At 43.1% G+C, this 18,459-nt stretch overlaps 1 protein-coding gene across 4 annotated transcripts in view; it reads right to left on the bottom strand.

Moving 5' to 3' along the window:
- Positions 1-16,034, bottom strand: part of MYO9A (myosin IXA) — a 182,646-nt gene extending 166,612 nt beyond the window's left edge. For all 4 annotated transcript variants that reach the window (XM_056572794.1, XM_056572795.1, XM_056572797.1 and 1 more), the window contains exon 1: positions 15,067-16,034. The gene's annotated coding sequence lies outside the window, so the exon portion shown is untranslated. The remainder of the gene's footprint in view (positions 1-15,066) is intronic.
- Positions 16,035-18,459: the final 2,425 nt, after the last annotated feature.

The raw sequence follows: 18,459 nt of genomic DNA, 5'->3' as shown, positions 1-18,459 counted from the left end.
GCTTTTTAAATAGGGCCAGGTGAATATATATTTTTTTTATTTTGTATTTTTTTTACGGTGTTCAGGATAATTTACATTATAGTTTTATAGTACACGTCATTACGGACATGGCAATACCTATTATGTATATGATTTGGGTTTTTGATCTTTTTTGGTGATAAGACAGGGCTTTTATTGGGAAAGGGGCATTTAAAAAAACAAATTTATACTTCATGCTTTTATTGAAGAACTTATTTTATTTTTCTACAGGTTATAGTATGCTGCAATACATTAGTACTACAGCACAGCATGACCCGATCAGCTGCACACAGTACAGCCTGTGTGATCCGGCATCTGACTGGATCTCACAGGCTTCCGTAGCAGGCAGACAGGAGGTCACGATCTGACCTCGTGCTGCCATAGCAACCAATGGCGACCCGCGATCATATTGCGGTGCTCCTGCTGGTGAACAGGAGGAGCGCGCTCCCCCTGTCAACACCATGATGCGTGATCAGGATTTCCTACACTGCCCGCGGCAGTGCAGGAGATTGCTAGGTCGTATGCATACGTCCCAGCGCGTGAATGTGTCGGGTGCTGGGACGTATGCATACGTCCTATAGCGGGAAGGGGTTAAGAAGCCCTCCTGTTCTCCACTCATTACCTGTATCACAGACACCTGTCCACACACAAACAAACAGACTCTGACCTCTCCACAATGGCCAAGACCAGAGAGCTGCATAAAATTGTAGACCTGCACAAGGCTGATATGGGCGACAGGATAATAGGCAAGCAGCTTGGTGAGAATTCAACAACTGTTGGCACAATTATTAGAAAATGGAAGAAATTCAAGATGACGGTCAATCTCTCTCAGTCTGGGTCTCCATGCAAGATCTCCCCTTGTGGGGAATCAATGATCTTGAGGAAGGCAAGGGATCAGCCCAGAACTACATGGCAGGACCTGGTCAATGAACTAAAAAGAGAGCTGGGACCACAGTCTCCAAGAAAATCATTAGTAACACACACTGTCATGGATTAAAATCCTGCAGCACACACAAGGTCCCCTGCTCAAGCCAGCGCATATCCAGCCCCTTCTGAAGTTTGCCAATGACCATCTGGATGGGAGGAATGGAAGACAAAATGTGGTCTGAGGAGACAGAAATTTGAACTTTTTGGTCTAAACTCCACTCGCTGTTATGGAGGAAGAAGAAAGATTAATACAACCCCAAGAACACCATCCCAACCATGAAGCATGGAGGTGGAAACATCATTCTTTGGTGCTACTTTTCTGCAAGGGGACAGGATGACTGCACTGTATTGAGGAGAGAATGGATGGGGCCATGTATCGTGAGATCTTTGCCAACAACCTCATTCCCTCAGTAAGAGCATTGAAGATGGGTCATGGCTTGGTCTTCCAGCATGACAACGTCTCATAACACACAGCCGGGGCAACTAAGGAGTGGCTCCGTAATAAGTATCTCAAGGTCCTGGAGTGGCCTAGCCAGTCTCCAGACCTGAATCCAGTAGTAAATCTTTGGAGGGAGCTGAAAGTCCATATTGCCCAGTGACAGCCCCAAAACCTGAAGGATCCGGAGAAGGTCTGTATGGAGAAGTGGGCCAAAATCCCTGCTGCAGTGTGTGCAAACCTGGTTAAGAACTACAGGAAACGTTTGATCTCTGTAATTGCAAACAAAAGGTTTCTGTACAAAGTTATGCTTTTCTGATGTCAAATACTTATTTCATGCAATAAAATGCAAATACATTTTAAAAAAATCATACAATGTGATTTTCTGGATTTTTGCTTTAACATCCTGTCTCTCACAGTTTAAGAGTACCTATGATAAAAATTACAGACCTCTACATGCTTTGTAAGTAGGAAAACCTGCAAATCGGCAGTGCAAAAAATACTTGTTTTCCCCACTGTACACGCTGCTATATAACCTCAATGGCCGACATCTATCATTGTCTTTAGACTGTTTGCTGTGTCTAGAAAAAGGTGCAAAAAAGGCGCAAGCAAGGTTTATTTATGCCTTTTTTGTGCCTATTGGTTTACACATTTCTGCTAATTTTGAGTTGCAATCCACTGATTTTGGCAATACACATGATATGGAAGGGTTTTATGAACTGCGCCTTTTTGTGAAAAGGCGCAAAAAAGGCACAAAGCCACTGAAAAGTCTCTAAAACGACATCAGCTCAGACTTAGCTTAGCTTTTTGGTGTATGTGAAGAGAGATATTTTAGAAAATGCGACCTTCACAAAATGTATTAAATGCTCTGTGACCATTTAATAAATCTGGTGTTCCTACACATTACCAGCACACAAAAAAAGGAGTAGAAATGACACCTAAACCTACAATGATAAATGCCGGCCTATATGCCAGTTATATGCTCTTTATATACATCAGTCACAACTAAGGACACGCAAGTCAACTCCCCACACTTCCCCAGCTACAAATGCTGTCCACAAGATCACGACTCCCCTGCCGAATTTATGTTGTATCTAATCTTGTAGTTCTTAATGCCTGTAAGATGACACATTCCATTCAAGGACACAAATGACTTCTTGAAATAAAAAATTTTTTGCCCACATTTCTACAGATTTGTCTTTGCGTAGTGCCCACATTTTCTAATTATGTATTAACAAACCAGTGTGACTAATGGCCGTAGAATGAGATGTGTCATACAGGAATGACATTCACTAGCAGTACGCACATGACTCAGGGAAATGAAGAACAATGCATAGAAATGATCACCAAGTACTAAAAAAGGACCAACGTACTGAAAGTAGAAACTACTGTCCAAACTATGTGATGAGATCATCATACCATCCATGCCCACCAAGTCTTACATAAAGCCCTATATAAAGAAGCAACATCTATAATGTCACAGGACAGTAAGGACCCAACAATGAAGATTAATGGATACTATTGTAGATCCGGGTCCTGCCATTGTGAAAAACATGCATTCATCTAAGTGCTTCAGTGACATACAATATCTAATACTAATGAATGCTAAGAAATGGGCACCATTTATGCTTCCGCTACAACCGAGCACACATTAACTCTACTTTTAGATGACAAAACATGGACAATGATAAATCTGTTAGTTGCTTTTAAACAAGCCACCGCTATGCCACTTCCTTGTAATTCCTCTTTCTAAAAAAAAAAAAGGAAATTCAAGACGATATTTGCAGATAACACTAAATTGCAGGGCTTGACACATTTGTTATAAATCTAAAAAAAAAAGCAAAGAAAAGCTTAGGAGCCAGGATGCCACACGTAGCATTACGTCATTACGCAACGTTATATAATCCCTCACCTCTACCTGTGGCACAGTCATACATGTCTCTTAATCTCTTCCGTCTGTCACAGTTCTGTCACAGCAGATATCTGCAGTCGGCACTTTGAAGTCACGTGACAGCCGCAGCCAAGGCTGTGACGCCCCGAACACATAAATACAGAGTGTCATCAATGAGGCACAGAGTCACCTGACATCTGCTGCCCCCATAAAAACTGGATCATCGACCGCAGGCAAAATAGGGATCAGCGCAGGAACAGAGACAGAGGTAAGTATTGGAAAGGGCTGACAAAAACCTGGGCACCACCACCAAATTCTTAGTTGAAGTGGCCACCGGGATTTGTCAAGCTCTGCTTTATTGTTTGTGGCAGACCCTCTCTCACCTACCTCCCGTACTAACCTGGTTGCCTTACCATTGGGTTATGGGAACTCATCTGGCTTTGGCCCATGCTTGGTGCATCCTTATCTTGCTTATCTTGGTGTCACAATGTGAGTAGACATCCTCGCTCCCTACATTTCCCTTTTTTTTCTTTTTAGAAGATTTATGCAGAACTGTGGAAATGGGCATCATTGCCCCTGTCTTTTTTTTGGAGATGAGTTTCTCAAATAATCGCTGTTCTATGGGATCATGCTTAGTTCTCTCAGGGGCAGGATAACTGAGCCACTGGCTATGGAGGGATAAAAGAATATGGATGGTTCAAGAACTATTTCACTCTTGTAGGGTCCATTGGTTGTCTTAAATCTAGAGAAGGTTAAATCTATCTATGACCCGGGGATAGTAATTGACATGAATGCTGAAGCGAGACCTTTTCATTTTGTACATGTTATTGGTACGGACCTTTGTGCTGTGTCCCTCTTGTACAGAGCATTAGTAACATACATCAACTTGAAGCAAAATCCCTAAAAAAAAAAAATACATACAAACTAGTCAAGGTGCAAACATTAGGGACAAATATTGGTTGGATAGGACAAGGTCAAATATTGTGGGATTGGGAAGAGGTGGAGGGAGATGTTTTTTTAAACTGAAGCACAACATTTATATGGCTTTAATTTTCCTGTTAAACTCCTGAATCCCTATGGTCTCCTTCAATGCCCCAAATGTAAGGAATCTGCTACTAATCTCCGGCATGGAACGTGAACTTGTCTCTCTTTCTGGATTTCTGTCATCACTTACTTTAAACAATATGGGTCAATAGAACTTTTATTCATTCCACAAGCTCTTCTATTTCATTATATTGTCTCTGAGAAGAACACTTGGGGTCCAGCATGCTCTGCTCCCAAAATGGTTCATGTGATTCTGCTCACAGCCAAAAGTTCCCACTGTGTTGGAACTCATCTCTCATTTGAAACTATTCACAGGATTGAAACGGAGTGACAAAAAAAGTGGAAGTCGTTCATTGTAACCCATTGCATGTTGTTAAACCTTTCCGGTTTACCATGTGGTACCTTAAAGGGGTTATCCAGGAAAAAACTTATATATATATTTATATCTATCTATCTATCTCAACTGGCTCCAGAAAGTTAAACAGATTTGTAAATTACTTCTATAAAAAAATCTTAATCATTTCAGTACTTATGAGCTGCTGAAGTCGAGTTGTTCTTTTTTGTCTGTCTAAGTGCTCTCTGATGACACCTGTATCTGGAACTGTCCAGAGTAGAAACAAATCCGCACAAACTGTGGCAGACATGTCCCCTGCATGCTCTATGGGATAGCCAGAGATTGCCAAGTGCAGCGTTCCAGCTCTCACATAGAGCTGCATGGAGGGGGAGTGTCAGCCGCCACTTGGTGCAGTGGTCAAAAAGCCCCATTCAGGAGGAGAGCCGGGGTCCTGTATAGGAGACCATGGGGTCCCAGCGGTCTAACCACCCATGATATGACATTTATCCCCTACCCTTAGGAAAGGGGATGAGTTTTGCTATCCCAAAGTTCTCTTTTAAAGACTCTGTGGAAGATTTATTCAAACCTGTGCAGAGAAAAAGTGGTGCAGTTGCCCATAGGAACCAATCATATTGCTTCTTTCATTTTTGAGAAGTCAATCTTTCCTCTGCACAGGTTTTGATAAATCTCCCACTCTGTCACTAAGTTCATGCTGCCCTATTTGAGAACAGTATAACTGTATACCTTTGGTGGGATGTGACATAAATTGCCCTTTTATCACAGCAGAGCAGTTTTGCAAACAAAGGCATGCATACATACACGTAAAAGGGTGTTCCAAAAAGATGTGTTCCTTTGTTCCTAATAGGTATGTGGTTCATTGGTTTGTTTTAATCTGAATAGAATACAAGCATATAAAAAGGAAGTGGTAACTTCATGTAAGCAAGTCTGATGAAGCAGGCGGTGCCTCCGAAACATCACACCTGACGTGTCTATGCATCAGCACTCCCAGTGGTGTCTAGTGGTGTCTCCAGATGCTCAGCAAAGAGCATGCTAACTTGGGTTGTCCAAGCTTAAAAGGGGTACTCCACTGGCTAGCGTTCGGAGCATTTACTTCTTCCATGCCCCCTCATGATGTTGCATCATGCCCCTCAAAGCAAGTATATGGGAGGGGGCATGGCGGCCGCCATGCTCCCTCCCATAGACTTGCATTGAGGGGGCATGACATGACGTGACGTTACTGGGGGGTGTGGCCTACCCCCACAGCGCACACACACACACACAGCATTTGGAACTAAATGTTCAGAACGCTAGCCAGTGGAGTACCCCTTTAATTTCAAATGGACTCGTAATGTGCACTGGTGCAGTGGTGATGTGAGGCCATCACTACTTTTTTGTTAAGCATTTCTACCTAAATTCTGAAGAAGCTGTTAAACTTGTGCACTGTGTAGGTTTAATCAAACCTTCAGATTGGACATTTTTATGCAACAAATTCCCTTTAGGTAAGGCTCAAACCACCTAAAACACTTTCCCGATTTCCTTCCTAATTTACAGCACAATAACACACCTGCCTCAACCTGACTTACAACTACATGTATCATCTTATGTAAAGACGATCACAATATGAGTCTATCATGTACACAAGATTGCATAAACAGGACACAGTACCAATTAGAATAGAAAAAAGTGATTGGCACAGAAACGATCTGGGCAAAGAAACACAAACAAGATATGTTGCACACACTAAAGCCATTGTGCTATATATAGAAAGAATCAAATAAGAGAAATTAAAAGGACAAAATAAAGCTACAAATGAGATACAACCAATGCCAAACATAACTGCAACATGCCAAACTATAAATATGTACCATCTTATTAGCAGTATTAGCAGTGTGCCTCTGGTAAAGGATGTTTGCAGTACCGCTGAAGGATTCCAGACGGGAAGAAAAAAAAACAGGGTAGTTACCGGGCGCACGCTAGTAACAGGAACCACGGGCACCGTGGTTTTAGTCAGGTATTTTTATTTCTCATGAACAACGCGTTTGGCCAGTTCTCGAAATGCGTTGTCCATGAGAAATAAAAATACCTAACTAAAACCCACGGTGCACGTGGTTCCTGCGACTAGCGTTGTGCGCCCCGCAACTACCCTGTTTTTTTTCCTTCCCGTCTGGAATCCTTCAGCGGTACTGCAAGTGTTCTACAGCCACATCCTACATGTGTATCCAGGCCCGGAGGCAGCCACGCATTGGAATCCTATATATGCTTCAGTAGATGTTGAGTACTAAGCCCAACATCCACAGGTGGGTGAGCCTTTGGCATATTCGCATGTACCCATCTTTACCTCTGGTAACGGCACAGGGCAGCGCCTGCGGTTGTCTTTTTTTGTCTTTTCATACTCTGGTAAAGGATGTGTAACAGCCAAACAGATCAATAAAACAAACACTCTCCAGTAACGCAAACACTATGAGAACATACATAGATATTGTATTATGGCTAAGAGAACGTATGTAAAAGGTGTGGAACTAAACGGTCAATGTCTATGCTGTCCACTGATCTAACAAAAGTCTCCTGTATTGAAACAAGTACAAACATAAAAGTGGAGAATCACATTACTTCTATCTTTTACCAACCCATACAGGACAAAATGACAGCTGGAATGCAATGCTTGCTGCAGAAAACGACTCCACATTTTGTTTGTACAAGCTTTCCAGGCAAGAGAACCTTGTCCGTATTCCCTATTAGGACATACGGACGTCATAGACAGTGGTGCCCCATTGGCGACCCCCTCTATGAACCGATTACAATGACCGCTTTCCGTTTTGCTGGATTTGGCTCAGCCATGTACGACACTGTCATCTATTCAGTTGAATGTGTCAAGTGATCGATGGGGTTTCTAGGAACATGCTGAGACAACCCCTTAAAGCCATAAGAGCACACATAGTGAGCATTCCAAAAATGGCTGGTCGCTCCACTACTTTTTAGGAATATACAGTGAAAACTCTTTGACTAGACCCAAAATTGCCTTGAAAAGTGGTCTTCTATGGGAGTGGTCTTCTCAATGAAAAAGGATACTATGCATGATGTATCGTTGACTGTAAATTTATCACAAAATCTAGTCTTTAAATGGTAGTGGTCTTGTGAAAAGATTTTACTGTATAATCCATTGTTACGATGAGAAAAGATAGTATGGTCATCAGAGGGTACGCTTTGTGGCACAAATGATTCACTGATAACCGTAATGAGGACTGCAGATCAGCGCCACCATCACAGATAAAAATGTACATGACTCAACCGTAGAGCTTGCATTTTCCAGTTATGGGATATCCTGGGGTTGTCTCCCGTCATGTGAAAATGTCATCGTCCCACAAGATGAAAAGAGCTTTGTGCTACGAACAGAAAGGCTTTGGTTAACCTCTTCCTGGACAAGCTATGGAAAATGTAGAAAATGACAATACTCGTGTGTTACAGAGGACAATAAGCACATCAGAGAGGCTGCAGCCTCCTGATCAGTAACCATTACTTTTCTATCTGGGTCAGGGCAGATATTAGTGACAGATGTTACTGCGCTGGCTGTAATGTCATGCCAAGCTTTATCTCCTCTTCCATCCACATGACACTGGGCAGAGATATATACCCCTTCATCACAGGCATAAGCTACATGCAGCAGACCTCCAAGCCTACATACATGTCAACGAGCTGATCATCCACTTACAGTCTCATACAATGAATAGAAACTAACTAAATCCAGCTCAAGTATACAGCTGGCATGTTATGGTATCATTAAAGGGGTATTCCAGGAAAAAAAATTTTTTATATATCAACTGGCTCCAGAAAGTTAAACAGATTTGTAAATTACTTCTATTAAAAAATCTAAATCCTTTCAGTACTTATGAGCTACTGACGTTGAGTTGAGTTCACACCACGTTTTTCAAATACGGTTACCGTATACGGATTTCCGCAAAAAAAACGTATGGAAAAAAACGTATGCAACCGTATACAACCATATGACTCCAAGTTAAAACGTATAGTTTTTCCCTGTATACGGTTCCAAAACGTATGTACGGTTCAATCCGTTTGCATCCGTTTTTGCCAAAGGTTTTGCTATTTTGTTGGAATTAGTTTTCCAGCAATTTAATAAAGTTACTATTGTTCTATTGAAATTCCAAAGGATGTGGGAGTGGGATGTCTGGGATGAATTCTAGAAAGATCTGCGCACGTGCCATCTCCAAAAACGGATTAGAAAAACCGTGTGCAACCGCATTCTGAAATTCTGTGTACGGTTCTCATAGACAACAATGTTAAAAGAACCGCATACTGTTCGCATACGGTTTTCCAACCGGAGGCAAAAACGTAGTCGACAGCGTTTTTTGCCTATGGTTGAAAAATCGGCAAAACCGTATCCGAGGCAAAACGGATGCAACCGTACACAACATTTGGAATACGGTTTACAATGCATTCTCTATGCATACGGTCGGATACGTTTTTTTGCGGAAAACCGTATACGGTTACCGTATTTGAAAACGTGGTGCGAACCCAGCCTAAGTGCTCTCTGATGACACCTTTCTCGGGAACCGCCCAGTTTAGAAGCAAATCCCCATAGCAAACCTCTTCTACTCTGTGCAGTTCCCGAGACAAGCAGAGATGTCAGCAGAGAGCACTGTTGCCAGACAGAAAACAACAACTCAACTTCAGCAGCTGATAATTATTGAAAGGATTAAGATTTTTTAATAGAAGTAATTTACAAATCTGTTTAACTTTCTGGAGACAGTTGATATATTATATATATAAAAAAAAATTTTTTCCCTAGAATACCCTTTAACCTCTAAAGGGCTTCTTTATACCTAGCACTATAGGATGTACTCATGTCCATTTATTTCCTTAGAGTGGTGTTTCCCAACCAGGGTGCCTCCAGCTGTTGCAAAACTACAACTCCCAGCATGCCCGGACAGCCTTTGGCTGTCCGGACATGCTGGGAGTTGTAGTTTTGCAACAGCTGGAGGCACCCTGGTTGGGAAACACTGCTTTAGAGGAAGCAAATTTTAGAAAGGAAATTGAAGGAGAATAAAACCTCCATTTTAACAGTATACCAATACTGTCCCTGTCATATCAAGAAGACCATGACAATCTAGAGATACAATAAGCATAGTCACTCACTGTTCCTGAGTTACCGTTATTTGTACATGACTAAAATACAGCGTAGAAGACAAGGGAAGAAAGTGGAGTCCTCGTGGTTCCGGCTGAAGGCCAGCTAAACTGGGGCTCCCGCTGTACTGTTAGATTTCCGGGGCCTTGAACATTCCATTTAGGATGATTTTGCTGTTTCCAACCTTATTTCTCCATAGACACATTAGTCAGAGTGAAACTATTACACGTATCAGTATTACAGTGGGGCTCCTCCTTAGCAGAAAGACCTCCAAACTACTATCGGGACAAGCCTTGGGGCTTTTCTAAACTGTGCCTGAAAAAAATCAGTGGTTAGTTTTTCGCATGCCATGTAAATATAAGTCAGAAATCCTCATTCTTTGGACCAAAATGTATCAATAGATGAAGGTACCTCTTCTAAAAAAAATATTTAAAAAAATAATAAATAAATAAAAATATATCTTCGTTTAAAGCTCCTCTCCAGCCAGAAACTCAAAAATGGTGTCAATCTGTAGTTACAGGGGATGGTTATGGTCGCCTCCTATTTTTTTTGCAAATCCTCCTGTTTTGGTTGGTTTTTGTTTTGATCTTCTAGTACAACTCCATTAAAGGGGTACTCCCGTGGAAATCATATTTTTTTTTTTAATATAAATCAACTGGTGCCAGAAAGTTAAACAGATTTATAAATGACTTCTATTTAAAAATCTTAATCCTTCCAGTACTTAGCTGCTGTATACTACAGAGGAAGTTCTTTTCTTTTTGAATTTCCTTTCTGTCTGACCACAGTTGACACCTCTGTCCGTGTCAGGAACTGTCCAGAGCAGGATAGGTTTGCTATGGGGATTTGCTCCTACTCTGGACAGTTCCTAAAAATGGACAGAGGTGTCAGCAGAGAGCACTGTTGTCAGACAGAAAGGAAATTCAAAAAGAAAAGAACTTCCTGTGGAGAATACAGCAGCTGATAAGTACTGGAAGGATTAAGATTTTTTAATAGAAGTAATTTACAAATCTGTTTAACTTTCTGGACCCAGTTGATTTAAAAAAAATTTTTTCCAGGAGAGTACTTGGGATGTACCTTTTTTACCTGCCCAAAATGTTGGCATTTAAAAAACAAACAAACTGCAGCTCAGCTAATAGCCAGCCGCAGCGATATCCAGCCTCGGCAGGGAATAGGCTGCGCCGCAGTACGACATATTGAGCCCTGGCACCAGGAGGAAGACTGGGTCTGGGGCTCAATACATGGCACTGCCACTAAGCCAATCACTGGCCTACATTGCTGCTGCTGGCGATTAGCTGAGCTCCAGGTTGATACCAAAGGAAGCAGGAACAAGACCGGTGCAGAGGCAGGGAGCAGGATACCAGGGGAGCAGTGGGAAGCAAGTCCAGGTTTTTTATTTTTTTTTTATTTTTTTTACGCCGACATTCTGAGCAGGTAAAAAAATTATAAAAAAAATAAAAATTGCGTACTGGAGTACTCCTTTTAAGCATAGCTGTAATCTTTGACTACAATGTAGCTACAGTGCAGATGAGAGTCTGAGACCCCCCCCCCCCCCCCCCCTGCGCCTCTGGTTCAAGCTGCCGTTCTCTCCCTTCCCTTTGCGGCTCTGTCTTCCCTGATTGGATGCTGTGTGTAACACGAGCCTATCACAGGCTCCCTAACACGTCAGTGCAGAGAGAGGTGAAAAGGCTCGAAAGATTAGTAAACAAGGTGAGAAAAAGATGATCAGGTAAAGAGTTTGGAGGGTGGCCCCGCGGCTGTGCTCAAATCTGTGTCACATGTTCTGTTACAGACCTCAATCATGGATTCTGTCAAAAATACAGTACATGTCCGGCACGTAGAGGATCTGGCACCACTGTTATTTTTGTTATTCTGCTCCAATAGACAATGACGCACATGTAAGGCCCCTTTGACACTACAGATATCATCCTGTAAAAACCTCCGTTATTACTCCTAAAAACGGCCGTCAAAGAATCCCATTCATGTCAATTGGATTTTTTGACCATCCTTTTGCATCAGGCATGTCCGTTTTTACTAATGTCCGTTGTTTTTGGCAGCACAAAAGACGATCCATGCACTCATTTTTGGTCCGGCAAAAATAATGGGGAAAAAAAAAACGGCCATTAAATTTTAACGGCCGTTTTTTCCCCCATTATTTTTTAAATCTATGGGAAACTGATGTTAGAAAAAAAACATCTGTTATAATCAGTTATTGTCTGTTTTTTAACATCCATTTATTGTACTGAGCATGCTCAGTACAACTTTACAAAAAAAGGTTAAAAATCTGATTAAAAAAAAAAAAATACGCATGTAACCTGTAATAACGGATGAACAACATCAGGTTTCTAATAAGAAAAAAACCTTTAAAAATAATGGATGATGGTCATCAGTCATCATCAGTTATCATCCGTTATTACCAGTTATTACATCCAGTTTTTTCATCTGTTATTGTATAGTAACGGCAGTAAAAAGCAGGATGATACCTGTAATGTGAAAGGGACCTGAGCAAAGTGCAACGCCTCCTACTGCTTGAACCTATCCATATCCAAACCTATGGGTCTCCTCCTTCTGGCTCACGCTTTTCACAACAGCAAAGAAGGACGAGGTGGTCAGTAGGACCCCAGATTTTCTCTTTGCTCCTATAGGTCAATAGGCAATACATAGAGAAAGGTGTAGAAATGTCATATGAACGGAAACATTGCCTATGAAAAGGGCAACACCAAGAGAAAGCAAATAGGCTTAAAGGGGTACTCCAGTGGAAAACAATGTTTTTAAAATCAACTGGTGCCAGAAAGTTAAACAGAATTGTAAATTACTTCTAGATAATAATCTTAATCCTTCCAGTACTTCCGGTAATTTGGGGAAGGGGATATAGAAGGAAAAGCGTCCACAGTGGACACCAGCAGTATGTAAGAATAACTGTTTTTATGTTATATTGTCAAACTGGACATTTTTTTCTGGAAATATTCCTCTTTGAAAGGATTTGCCATCTGTCCATGTACAAAAAACGGGTACACAGACAGAGGCCATGGACAAGGTGGTCATGTGGAATATCCGCCGCTATAATTCTGTAGTGTGCATTCTACTACACAGGAATTTTCAATTTTCTGAATAGAGTGTTAACCTAGCCTAAGCCTTCCAGTATTTATTATGCTTCAGAGGAAGTTGTGTAGTTCTTTCCAGTCTGATCACAGTGCTCTCTGCTGACACCTCTGTTAGGGACTGTATAGAGAATGTGAGTTTCGCAATTGGGATTTGCTTATGTCCTGGACAGCTCCTGACAAAGACCGAGGTGTCAGCAGAGAGCACTGTAGTCAAACTGGAAAGAACTACACAACTTCCTCAGTAGTCTACAACAGCTGATAAGTACTGGAAGGCTAAAGATTTTTAAATAGACGTAATCTACAAATCTGTATAACTTTCTGGCACCAGTTGATTTGAAAATCTCCACTGGAGTACCCCTTTAACTATATTATTGGCTTCCACATGTAAGGTATTCAGCAGTGAGGACTGAAAGAAACAGAATTAGGGCAAATTCCCAAGTAGCAGAAATGCAGTTTAACAAGTGGATTTGCGCAGGTAAAACAACCCTGAATATGTGAAAGGCTGAAGATCTCTGGAAGAAAAACACACTTGCCAAGTTAAAGGGGTACTCCGGTGAAAAACTTTTTTTTTTTATCAACTGGTGCCAGAAAGTTAAACAGATTTGTAAATTACTTCTATTAAAAAAATCTTAATTCTTCCTGTACTTATTAGCTGCAGAATACTACAGTGGAAATTATTTTCCGTTTGAAACACAGAGCTCTCTGCTGACATCACGAGCACAGTGCTCTCTGCTGACATCTCTGTCCATTTTAGGAACTGTCCAGAGTAAAAGGAAATCCCCATAGCAAACATATGTTGTTCTGGACAGTTCCTAAAATGGACAGAGATGTCAGCAGAGAGCACTGTGCCCTTGATGCCAGCAGAGAGCTCTGTGTTTCAAAAAGAAAAGAATTTCCGCTGTAGTATTCAGCAGCTAATAAGTACAGGAAGGATTTAGATTTTTTAATAGAGGAAATTTACAAATCTGTTTAACTTTCTGGCACCAGTTGATTTAAAAAAAAAAAAGTTTTACACTGGAGTACCCCTTTAAATCAGTTGAATCTTTGGTAAAAAGGTTCATTTTGGCTTAAAATCAATATTCAGGGTGTGTAGCAGTACACTACAGAGGAAGATAAGGGCAGTTCTACTAAATACAGTACTGTAGCTGTCTCGTATGGCTTGTCCCTGGGGGCTACCCGTGGCTCACTGGTTCAGTAACACGGTCCTATGTTTGGGACACAAGTGACAAACACAGAGATTTTTGGCATAAGTGAATTGAAAAAGAATGACATGTGGCACAAATGCCATACTTATCACTGCTAAACACCATGCACGACCTGGCACCATCCAGTAGATGCCTGGCACCAACCATGATATAGACCACCGCACATGACAGAGTGAATCCAAATCATATACAAATACTGGAAGATAAAACGTCTCTATCTAGGGTACGGGGACTGCCATCTAAATCCTGTCCAATACAGGTAAACTGTCCTATATGCATGGAATACATGGGTAGGATTGGTAATAATAAGACTTATGGAGAGATGAATGAAGAGTTTCTATAGGGTGGGGTTCTACATAGCAATAGGAAGGGGCTGTGGGGGATGAGGCACATTATGACATTGCCCATTACTGGAAGGGAATTCCTATAGCAGTGGTCTTCAACCTGCGGACCTCCAGATGTTGCAAAACTACAACTCCCAGCATGCCCGGACAGCCGTTGGCTGTCCGGGCATGCTGGGAGTTGTAGTTTTGCAACATCTGGAGGTCCGCAGGTTGAAGACCACTGTCCTATAGCCTAGAAGTCTCTCCTCTGCAGGATAAGATCCCAGGAAACCACAAGGGGCTTCCACCCTTCATGTGCCATGGGGTCCTCAATACAGTACAGTAGCGGGGGCACTATAGTACTACAGGGCACTAGTTGCATAGAACATACCCAAGGGGAGCAGCCCCAGCACTGCCCTATCTTCCCAGCACTCTACTCATATCCCAAATATTGCCAGGCATACCACAAATACCAAGCATACTGACAGCTATTAGGACACAAGACTGCCTATAGGGACTGACTGGCATGGGGCTGGGGCACTCATGTGGGGAGTGCTGCCTCTAGTGGTAAGGGCAGGGACTGACCACTACATGTGTGTGATGGGGCACTTATGTGCCAGTCTGTGGCATAGACTCAGTATTATTACCCTGCTCTATGTCCCCGAAGATCTCAGGCCTCCTGATAGCAGAAAGAGACATCCACACAGGCGAAGAGACAGCCGGCCAGCTCAGTCCGTGGAGACGTCATTAGAAGGAGTCTGGAAAAGGCGGCTCATAGATCCTGGGAGAGACAGCCACACAGGTCCGGCCAGATGAGGGACGGCTCCACAGTACACACCAGGCTACCACATCCACAGACAGCGAGCCAGGGCCGCACACATCTCCAGGGCCGCGGCTACACACACAGGCCGGGGGCTCCGGGACACCTCAGCTCCACAGGGCGGGGGGTCCTTGTGAGACAACACACAGATGTCTCTCCCAATCCCAGCAGGAAGAGACCCCGGAGACAGCAGCAGCAGCAGGAGGAGAGAGACAGAGACTGCAGGATGTGACTGCAGGGTGGAGGAGAGGGGGAGGGAGCAGCGCAGACAGGCGTGTTCAGAGAGAGACACAGATTTACTACGACCAGTCCTGCCACATCCGACGAGACGGCGACCTGCGGCTCTTGTATGGGCCGGACAGGGAAGACGAGACGTGTGAACAGGAGCCGAGCCCTCGTACCGTCCCTCAGTGTTTCTACCACGTCTCCCCGTGTGCCCGGCCAGTCACTGGAGGCTCTGCCCGTGTAGTGTGAGCACGGGGCGGTACCGCACCATCCCAGAGCCCTTCTACACTCATGGGACAAACTTCCATATCGGATGAACCGGCTCACATCTGCGCCATCTGCATTGAAGGCTGTACAGTCTAGTGTTCGCTGTTATCAGCCATTCTTGGCCATGTGTCTTTATAAGTATGGGATAGACCGGTTTTTACACTAGTGTGAATACACCCTTACAGAACACGAGGAGCTGAGCACACTGATATGTAGAAATTAGGGCTCATGCGTATGGCCTCAGAGGGCACCTATAGACTTAAGTGTGGCTGTACTATACCTACATTCCTCTAACCCATTGTTTCCCAACCAGGGTGCCTCCAGCTGTTGCCAAACTACAGCTCCCAGCATGCCCGGACAGCCGTTGGCTGCCCGGACATGCTGGGAGTTGTAGTTTTGCAACAGCTGGAGGCACCCTGGTGTTGGCTGTCCGGGCATGCTGGGAGTTGTAGTTTTGCAACAGCTGGAGGCACCCTGGTGTTGGCTGTCTGGGCATGCTGGGAGTTGTAGTTTTTCAACAGCTGGAGGCACCCTGGTGTTGGCTGTCTGGGCATGCTGGGAGTTGTAGTTTTGCAACAGCTGGAGGCACCCTGGTGTTGGCTGTCCGGGCATGCTGGGAGTTGTAGTTTTGCAACAGCTGGAGGCACCCTGTTGTTGTCTGTCCGGGCATGCTGGGTGTTGTAGTTTTGCAACAGCTGGAGGCACCCTGGTGTTGGCTGTCCGGGCACGCTGGGAGTTGTAGTTTTGCAACAGCTGGAGGCACCCTGGTTGGGAAACACCGCTCTAAGGCTACGTTCACACTGCCAGTTGTCTCCGGCAGTGTAAAGCCCGTTATTTTAGGATCGAGAAAAGCTGTAGAAAAAAATAGTGCTAGCACCGTCTTTTTCTCCGTCTTTTATCTCCAAAAATAATGGCAGCTATTGAATACAATGGGGACCTTTTGTTTGCCGGTATACCCCGGCAAAATTACGTCCGGCAAACGGGGGGAAAAATAAATACCGGCAGTGTGAAAGGGGCCTGGCCCATGTAGTCTGGCCCCACAGACAGTTCTGACATGTGGATGAGGTCCTGGGCTCTATTCACACTGGCATCAGAATTGTAGGATAAAACTCTGAAGTGAAGGAAAGGACTTACCAGGAAAGGTTAAAGGACCTTAACATGTTTAGCTTGGAAGAAAGAAGAGACCGAGGGGATATGAGACTTTTAAATACATAAAGGGAATCAACACAGTAAAGGAGGAGAGCATATTTAAAAGAAGAAAAACTATCACAAGAGGAAAACGGTCATCTGTTCACCAACATTAAACCCAATACACTGCGTTATAGTGTGGGTGAACAGGGGACCGATAAGGGATTAATGGGTTAAATACATACCTGCACTCCGGAGATCCGTCCCTCTGAAGATCGGCATCCATCTTCAGTGAATTGCGCACTGGAGGTGGGCCCACCGGTTCAATATGAATATTCATTGTCGCTGGTCACGTGAGCCGTGACATTGAATATTCATATTGAGCCGGCGGAGCCCACCTCCAGTGCGCAATTCACTGAAGATGGATGGCAATTTTCGGTGGGAACAGATCTCCAGAGTGAAGATATGTACAGTCATGGCCGTAAATATTGGCACCCCTGAAATGTTTCTAAAATATGTAGTATTTCTCCCAGAAAAGGATTGCAGTAACACATGTTTTGCTATACACGTTTATTACCTTCGTGTGTATTGGAACTAAACCAAAAAAGGGAGGAAAAAAAGGTAATTGGACATAATGTCACAACAAACTCCAAAAATGGGCTGGACAAAATTATTGGCACCCTTTCAAAATTGTGGAAAAATAAGATTGTTTCAAGCATGTGATGCTCTTTTAAACTCACCTGGGGCAAGTAACAGGTGTGGGCAATATAAAAATCACACCTGAAAGCAGATAGAAAGGAGAGAAGTTCACTTAGTCTTTGCATTGTGTGTCTGTGTGTGCCACACTAAGAATGGACAAAAGAAAGAGGAGAAGAGAACTGTTTGAGGACTTGAGAACCAAAATTGTGGAAAAATATCAACAATCTCAAGGTTACAAAGTCCATCTCCAGAGATCTAGATTTGCTTTTGTCTACAGTGCGCAACATTATCAAGAAGTTTACAACCCATGGCACTGTAGCTAATCACCCTGGGCGTGGACGGAAGAGAAAAATTGATGAAAGGTGTCAACGCAGGATAGTCCGGATGGTGGATAAGCAGCCCCAAGCAAGTTCCAAAGATATTCAAGCTGTCCTCCAGGCTCCATGGAGCATCAGTGTCAGCGCGAACTATCCGTCGACATTTAAATGAAATGAAACGCTATGGCAGGAGACCCAGGAGGACCCCAATGCTGACACACAGACATTAAAAAGCAAAACTACATTTTGCCAAAATGAACTTGAGTAAGCAAAAATCCTTCTGGGAAAATGTCTTGTGGACAGATGAGACCAAGATAGAGCTTTTTGGTAAAGCACATTATTCTACTGTTTACCGAAAACGGAATGAGGCCTACAAAGATAAGAACACAGTATCTACAGTGAAATATGGTGGAGGTTGAATTATGTTTTGGGGTTGTTTTGCTGCCTCTGGCACTGGGTGCCTTGAATGTGTGCAAGGCATCGTGAAATTGAAGATTTTACTATCCTAAGTGACGGAAAATATAGATTTTATGAAAGACAGGAGGCGAGCATTAGATGCAATTCTTTCTTTACTGCAAAATCAT

This window comes from Hyla sarda, chromosome 4 (assembly GCF_029499605.1).
Source record: "Hyla sarda isolate aHylSar1 chromosome 4, aHylSar1.hap1, whole genome shotgun sequence".
Classification (NCBI taxonomy): domain Eukaryota; kingdom Metazoa; phylum Chordata; class Amphibia; order Anura; family Hylidae; genus Hyla; species Hyla sarda.
Note: the sequence above shows the minus strand (reverse complement) of the source record. Positions and strands in the feature narration are given on the sequence as shown.